Source organism: Ursus maritimus, unplaced genomic scaffold, assembly GCF_017311325.1.
Source record: "Ursus maritimus isolate PB19 unplaced genomic scaffold, ASM1731132v1 scaffold_29, whole genome shotgun sequence".
NCBI lineage: Eukaryota > Metazoa > Chordata > Mammalia > Carnivora > Ursidae > Ursus > Ursus maritimus.
In genome coordinates this window covers 10,788,815-10,797,557 of record NW_024425452.1, presented here as the reverse complement: position 1 = coordinate 10,797,557, position 8,743 = coordinate 10,788,815, and the positions used below count along the sequence as shown (strand labels likewise).

At 44.6% G+C, this 8,743-nt stretch overlaps 1 protein-coding gene across 2 annotated transcripts in view; it reads right to left on the bottom strand.

The window, feature by feature from the left end:
* PAQR8 (progestin and adipoQ receptor family member 8) overlaps window positions 1–8,743 on the bottom strand; it is a 64,161-nt gene that overhangs the window by 40,150 nt on the left and 15,268 nt on the right. The window contains exon 1 of one of the 2 annotated variants that reach the window (XM_040643573.1): window positions 1,160–1,313. The exons of the other annotated variant lie outside the window; for it this stretch is intronic. The gene's annotated coding sequence lies outside the window, so the exon portion shown is untranslated. Of the gene's footprint in view, window positions 1–1,159; window positions 1,314–8,743 lie in introns of those variants that run through there. 2 annotated transcript variants of the gene reach the window in all.

The following is an 8,743-nucleotide window of genomic DNA, read 5'->3' as shown; positions in this document are numbered from 1 at the left end:
CGCTTATTTTCCTCCAGTTTTTACTCAGAAACGGCTTCTCACAAAGTATAGGAGAGTGAGGAGCAAGTAACACAAGTGGATCTAAGAATTAAACACACCTTTATTATGAGTTGTGTCTAAGGCACACACACAGGTAGAGCTTCTCTGCACATTTGAAATCTCACTCCTTAACTACTCCTTTAAGCCCAGACTGTTGTCAATGGGTCCCTGGGCAAAATCACTTCTAACCCAGCTTAGAAATAGGAGATGCAGCAAAGACCCCATCGGGGCCCGCGGATCTACCCTCCGTGGGTCTGTGCTCCAGGGCCCACAAATGCATTGGGATCTGGGGTGCCCTCGCTGCCTTCAGGTCCCCGCGGCAGTCAGCGAGGTGCGCCGCTCCTTAGTCCCTCCCGCCCCCCGTCTGTGATGGCCTGGTCTTGCCCTCCGGAGTGAATGCCCTCTCGAGGTTTCCATGACCCCATTCCACCGAGAGGGTGCGTCCCCTAGGCCGAGACGTTCCGCGAGTCCCTGACCCCTCACCCCCGCCCCCAGCCACCCGGGATCCTCCGCCGAGGCGTTCCATCCCTCCGACCCCCTATGCTCCACAACGTATCCCCGGCTTCCTGCACAACTCCGCTTCCCGCGCCCCCTCCAGGAGAGGCCCCCTCCTTCCTTCCCCCCCAAAAGCCACAAGCCTCTCCACCCCCCGACCCTTTCCGGGGCTCCCCTCCCGCCCCGCCCGCCTCGGGCTTCCCCGCCGCCGCACTCCCCCCCGCCTTCAATTCCCCTCCGCCCTGCGGAGGGCGCCCCAAGAATGCCGACAGGACACCCTCGTTCCGGCAACGAAGCTCTCCAACGTCGCGGTCCTGATCCCTCAGTCCTCCAGGCTCGGGCTCCGGGAGTCCCCAACGTCTGGATCCTGACCTGCCGCCTCACTCTCAGGGCTCGGGGTCTGAGACTCCCCAACACTGGAGCATTGAACCCCAGTCCCCGGGCTCGGGTTCCTCAATGTTGCGATTCTGGGCGCCCCTCGGGGCTCGGGGTCTGGGGCTCCCCAACCTCGCGGGGACATTCCATCACCACCCCCCCGTGCTTGAGCCCGGGGGCTCCCCAACTGCGCGGTCCTGACGCTCCCCGCCCCCCCGACCGCGCGCCCGGCTCGGAGCCCCCGACTCACCTGCAGGGGCGGCGGGTGAGCCCGCGAGCGAGCCCAGCCCAGCCCGCACTCCGGCTCGGGTTCCCGGCTACCAGCTTCCCGCAGGCGGCTGTGACTGCGGCGGGCGCAGCAGAGGGGAGCGGCCCAGGGGAGGGGACCGCCGGGGGGCGGGCACCGCCCGGCTCCGCCCCTTCCCGGCCGGAGGCGGGATGCGCAGACCCGCGCGCCCCGCGCGACCGGGGTGCCGCCTCACCGAGGAAGTTGACTGACACCTCTTCCTTCCTCCCGGGGTCAGTCCCACACACTCTCCTTTCAGCTGGGAAGGCCCGCGGGCTTGAGAGAGGGACACGTTAACTGCTGTCCTATCGGTTCGAAGAACACACTCCAGAGGCCCTTTTCCAAGGCTTTTTTGCTTTTTGTTTTTGGAGGTGTTTTTGGAAAAGGGGGACGGCAACAACAAACTTCATCTTCCATCTCAAGACCGATTCAAATTCTGGCCTCTCAGCCACCCGCATCTGCACATTCAGGGTCATTCTGCCTGTGAGATCATGTTATAACACACCAAGGAGGGCCCTGGCAGACACACATTTTCACACCCCTGAGATACACCCGTGAAGTATTCTCCTGCGACTTAGGCACCGCACAAACACACCTCTTACACTGACATGCGAGGAAACCACGTCTCTACCCCTATATCCTCAATCCACAGCTCACTAGCGCGTCCGCAATATCAATGAGCTACACACACAAGGGGACAGGGCAGGAGAGGAAACTCCACACCTGGTCCCAGACTTGCTCTCCTCGCCCGTCTGTATTTTTACCAGGACAAAAATACACTTCAGATGTAGGAACATCAATTAACAAATCAAATTGGCTTTGCTATTGAAAAGCAGCCTCCATTATCTGGAAAAAAAGAAAAACCGATCGGATCCTGAGAAGATGGCCTGAACCAATGCTCCTGGAGGAGGTTCATTTGATTCATGTCATTACTTTCCCGAGACACTGGGGCCTAGCTCCGGTTTGTTGACACCTGCCACTTTGCCATTATACCACCCTGCTCCAGTAACATGTTTAACAACACCTCACATTTGTACTGTGTTTTCACTTTTCAAAACATTTTGAAATCCATTATTGTCTTTATCTTCAGCAAAACAGCATGAAGCAAAAATAGTAGGTTTTCCAACAGGGTTTATTCGAACTTCATAAATGAAGACTTTTCAATTCAGCGGTTCAATGGCCAGGTTTGAAGCCGAGTCAGGACTAGGAAAGAGTAAGGGGCTGGGGCTTCAGGGCCACTGGTCTTCCCATAGAACCACAGACCCAGTAGTCATAGATACTGGTGGAAGTGTCACAGTAGGCCTTCTGCAGATTTGCCCTCTCCATCTCTGCTTCACCCCAAAGATGTCAGGGAATCCTCCCATATTCACAAAAACACAAGCCCTCAATATTAACACACATTTATCTTTTGGCCAGAGATCATAAATGTACAGGATAGCTGATTGACAGGGAATAAAAAGTCCCTTTTTTCCCTCTTTTTGCCACTCTAGAAACAAAATTACTGGTCAGCAAATATGAAGGCCCAACCACAGACTCAATCCAACTGAAGGGGGCTGTCAGTGAGAGCTGGAGAGTCTGTGAAATGCATGCTGATTATGCTGCTTCTCCCCTGAGAGCCCCTCTACCTGGAGTGTGGAAAAGGGTCTCTTGTCTTAAAAGAAGACCAACAAGTCCTTTAAGGCCTTCTCAGTGTCACAGTAAGAAAATGGTAAATGGGGACACCTGGGTGCTTCAGTCGGTGAAGTGTCTGCCTTCGGCTCAGGGCATGATCCCAGAGTCCTGGAATCGAGTTCCTTGTCAGGCTCCTTGCTCAGCAAGGAACCTGCCTCTCCCCCCGCTCATGCTCTCTCTCTGGCAAATAAATAAATAAAATCTTTAAAAAGAAAAGAAAAGAAAATGTTAAATGTTCCTGTCCTATGAACCTCTATCTAGGGGGCAGACGTGAAAGTTCAGCCTAAAGTGTAATGGGTATCAGGCATTTTCATCTGGGGGCAGAGGGTTCTGTTTACGAGTGGTGCCGTCCAGAGCCACGAGATAAGAGAGGTGGTTTCTCATTCGTCTTGCCTTTTTTCCTTTTAAGTGTGGTAAAATACTCGTGACATAAATGTTATCATCTTAACCTTTTGAAAAAACTTTTAATTGTGGTAAACATAATATGAAATTTTTTTTAACTGTACAGTTCAGTAGTGTTAAGTACATTCACATCCTTGGATCTCACACTACTTGGATCTCACACTAGCTTCTTCCATTTCTTACTTGGAGGTGATGGCCCACTTTAGTTTGGGCAGTACAAGTGACGTTTTGGTAATTCTGGAAAAAAGAGCCCTAAAGTGACGTTACTATTTTTGAATTAATAAAAGCCTCCTGGATCTTTCATAAAGGATAGTAAGGATGGCCTTTAGTGTATAGAAATTCATGGCCAACCTCCCTCCATGTAGCGCTTTCATCTGTCAACAAAATTTTGATGTGGTTTTTCCAAAAGCTGGAAACAGGCAAGATCTGGGATATTACAGAATTTCCTCTAGAAAGAGAATGCTAAACTGCCAACCCAATCAACATTCTATCAGACACATTCCTTGTTCAGATTGCCCTTGAGAGCCATGGACACAGCCAATATACACAGTAATTAAAAACTAGATATGCAAGATTAAGGAGCTATTTTTGTCCCAAACTCTAAAAAAATAATTTGGTCCATTTTATGTTGTATACATACCACACTGACACTGTTTTTCTATTGCTTTCTCAGTGTGTTTACATAGCATTGTTCTTCCAAAAAGCTCAAAGTGCTTGCGGTGACATTGTATCCCTAAACTTCATATATTTTACGTGAAGTAGGAAGGGGATAGGAATTGTTACCCTCACAGTGACATGGAGAAATGGAAGTGTGCTATAGTTAAACCATCTGTTGAAACATCTATACTGGGTTATACTGGTCTACCCTAAGAGACCTACTCCTGAAAACTCATACAAGAAACAGTGTTGTTTAAAACACTAGGGTTTTTTTGTTTTCTTTTACATCTCATAGGCAAACTGAGGGCCATGAGTTTTCTCACTATCTTGGCAGAGAAAAGGAGAAGCTCTTTGCACTGTGGACCACTATCCCATACCACACACAAATATTAAATCAAAATGGATTAATACTTGAATAAGACCAGAAACCATAAAGCTACTAAAAGAAAACATAGGCGGTAAGCTCCCTAACATGGCTTTTGGCGATGTTTTTTGGATCTGACTTCAAAGGCAAAGGCAACAAAAGCAAAAATAAACCAATGGGACTACATCAAACTAAAAGGCTTCTGCAAAGCAAAGGAAACCATCAAAAAATAAAAAAGCAGCCTACTGAATGGGAGAAGATATTTGCAAATGATATAGTCAATAAACTACATAGAAAACTCATACAACTCAATAATAACAACAACATTCAAACCTCTCAGATAATTCAATTTAAAAATGGAATTTAAAATGAGAAGATCTGAAAAGGCATTTTTCCAAAGAGGACATGTAGAGGCCAACAGGCACATGAAAAGATTCACTATTCATCAGGGAAATGCAAATTCACAATAAGATAGCATGTCACACCTGTCAGAATGGCTATTATCAAAAACACAAGAAGTAAGAATTGTTGTCAAGGATGTAGATAAAAGGGAACACTCATGCACTGTTAGTGGGAATGCAAACTGGTGCAGCCAATATGGAAAACAGTATGGAGATTCCTCAAAAAACAAAAAATATAATTATCCTATGGTCCAATAATTCCGGTTCTCGGTATTTCTCCAAAGAAAATGAAAACACTAATTAGGAAAGACATATGAACTCCTATGTTCATTGCAGCATTATTCACAATAGCCAAGATACGGAAACAACCAAAGTGTCTGATGGATGAATGTATAAAGAAGACGTGGTATATTTATAATGGAGTACTACTCAGCCATAAAAAAAGAATGAAATATTGCCATTTGTGACAATATGGATGGATTCTGAGGGTATTATGTTAAATGAGATAAGTAAGACAGAGAAAGACAAATAGTCTATGATTTCACATATATGTAGAATCTAAAAAATAAAACAAATGGATAAACAAAACAAACAGAAATTCATAGGTGCAGAGAACAGATTAGTGGTTGCCAAAGGAGAAGGGGGTTTGGAAGTGGGTGAAATGTGAGAAGGGAGTCAAGAGGTATAAACTTGCAATCATAAAATAAATAAGTCATGGGAATGTAACATACAACATGGTGACTATAGTCAATAATATTGTATTCATATTATGTAACTTTATATGGTGACAGAGGAAACTAGACTTATTGTGGTGATAATTTTGCGATCTATACAAATATCAAATCATTATGTTGAGCACCTGAAACTAATATAGTGTTATACATTATACTTTAATAAAAAAAATTGGGCTTGAAATCAGACCATCTTGACTCTGAGCCCCATTGCCATCACTTAGAGCTTTTGGTATTGTACTTCAGGCTCCTTATCTGTAAAATGGAAATCATAATTGTACCCATTTCATATATTTATTGCTAGGATTAAATGAAATAACACATATTAAGCACTCAGCATTGTGCTTATCATATAATGAGGGCTTGATAAATGGTGGTAAAAAAGCAATGGCTTCATGGAATGGTTGCTTATAGGATCCTTGTTCTAATACTTTCTACTTGAAGAGAAGATATACTTATTCCAGTGGACTGGAAAGGAGTGATTTGGAAAAACTTGAATATCTATATTTTTAACCCTGATATCAAATCTATCCATTCCTTAACATTCCATCATCAGACAGACATCCACACTTAGTTTTTCTTTTTCTCCCTCCTTCCCTCCCTCCCTCTTCTTTTCTCTCTCTCTCTCTTTCTTTTTCTTTCTTTTTTAAGTAGGCACCATGCCCAGCATGGAGCCCAACACAGGGCTTGAACTCACAACCCTAAGATCAAGACCTGAGCTGAGATCAAGAGTTGGACACTTAACCGACTGAGATACCCAGGTGCCCCCACACTCTGCTTTTCTATTTTCTAAACTGCCTGCTGGCCAAGTGGGGAAACAACCATGATACTAATTTCACACACAGGATTCTAATGAGCGGTGGTTGAATCAAATTCAAAATAAAAATAAGTATAATGGTTTTCTTGTATTGTGTGTCTATGTTATTTTACTTAATAGTGGAATGGTGGGGTTCATTAATTTTATTTCTTCTGGAGTGGTTTATTCCTTTTTTCCCCCATTTTATTTCTTAATGATAACAATTAGCTAACAATTCAGGGAGCAAACCAATGAACACATGTAGGCAAGAGACAAAATACAGCAATTGCTCCTGGGCATGTGTGAGGTTGTGTGGCCTTGGATTTGACCACCCATTCTGTTGCAACTCGTGCCTGGTCCAAGAGCATCAGATAGGAAACTATAAGGACGAATGATAAAATGAGCAACCAGTTACCCTTTATATAATCAATACAACAATATAAATTCCTGCATTCCAACAACATTTGATGTATATAAGAATTTTAACATTTGTTCCAAACAACACTTAAATTTAGAAAACAAGGTTTATAATTTGATCATAGTAATTGAATGGCAAATAAAAGTGTGGATATTAAAATATGAGGCTTTTACTTATTCTTTAGAAGAATGAAGAGCCTCAGAGTAAATAACGTGGTTGCCCCCCTCTCGAAAGGTCCTAACAATTAAGTTTCTTCCCTTCACTTTGTTCCTGATTCTTAGTCATTATATCCTGGGGGAGGGAGGAGGGTGGGCAATCCCTGACCCTGGGGAAAATCAGAGGAATTGAACTTCCAAGACTGAGGTCAAAAATTTGGGGAAGTAAACATTTTTTAGCCTGCCCAACTCCAATTCAATCTGGACTATGTTTACAGGGAAATTTAGGAGGGACGTTTCTCAGCTTTAGGACTAGAGAAGAAGAGTCATGTGAAGTCACCCAGGATGGAAAACTGAGGCTTGAACCTTTGACTTCACCATGTCCCCCACTGGTGTGTTGCAGGGGGCAGTATACAGCCCCTTGTAGCTCATTTCTGTCTACCATCTGTCATCTAAGTCAGGTTGATAAGCAAAGGCACAGACTATCCATCCTCTGTTAAACAGTGGTGGGGTAGGGCCAGAATTCCCTACAGTGGCAGAATGTTCCATCCATTGCCTTTTAGTTGATGTCTGTCTGAAAGAGACTTATCTTGGCTCTCAGTTCTTTTAAAGAGCATGGAAAGATGAAAATGACAATCTTGGCCAACATGACTAACAATTGCATTATTCATGTTTGATTCTGGCTTGGTTTCAGGGTTTTAATGGTTTTAAAAAGAAAAAAAAAATCAGTGAAACAATTGACCAGTTTAAGCCAGCTCACGTTCACTGAGTCTGTTTTTACTTCATAGCGGTAAGCTAGGGAGCCAGAACTGGCCCGTCCATGCAGCCATCTGGAGATCTAGGGCTATACCCGAGGAAGAGTATGGGGGAGAATAGGGGAGATCAAGGGCTACCCTAGCCCAGACCTCAGGAGTGGAGAAGATAAATTGGAGTCTTCTCTAGTTCATATATATACCTCTCTGAATGAGCCCAGTGACCTGAATGCTGGGCCAGGTTTAAAGTTATAAGTTTGGTCAAAAGTGACCTTTGGTCTACTGAGATAGAGCATCTTGAGCTGACCTCTCTTGCATCATTACATCATTTTGTAATTCCCTATGCTCCACTAGACTGTAAGGTCCTAGGCAGCAAGGTTTGTGTACATGCCATTCATTGCCACACCCATACGACCTAGCACATGGTATGTGCTGGAAAAAAAAATCACCGAATAAGTGAACAAATCATGTGAATGCTCTGCATATTTGGAATCCAGTGAGCCCAGGAGTCCATGATCATCTACTCCAGATCCCTTAGAGGATGGTAGAATGATCTAGAAATGGACTAGAAAAGACTATGCCCTCGGGGTGGAAACAATGAGGACAAGAAAAAGCAACTGAGGAGAAGCATGTTTTCCCATTTGGGAGAGGGGGAGAGAGAAGAAAAAAGAATGAGCAAGGGTAATTCTGGGTCCCCAGCGGGACATGCTACAGAAATAGACCACTCCATTTTTTTAAGTCAAACTGAATTGAACTGAGGTAAAATGAGTTGCAGGAATTCAGCCGATGAAGGGGGCATCCTGAAGAGTTCAAAGCAAAGTAAAGTTCTTGGGGTGCCTGGCTGGCTCTGTCAGTAGAGCATGTGACTCTTGATCTTGGGGTTATAAGTTCGAGCCCCACATTGGGCATAGAGATTACTTAAAAATAAAAATCTTAAAAAAAAAAAACTAAAGTAAAATTCTCCCCCTCCTTTTTTCTCCCTCTCAATTAAATTAAATTTCTCTGGTTACTCCTGCCACTAGACCATGATTCTCCAGCCCTGAAGAAACCCAGGGAGGAACCTGGAAGCCACTCTATGCATAGAGATCCAACTTGATTGGGTCTTTCTCCCAAAATGTTCCTGAGAGCCTCCAAGAATTACCTAAAACCCTGGGTATTTTGACCGGAATCGTAGAATCTTGGCAATGCCAACAGGAAGTTT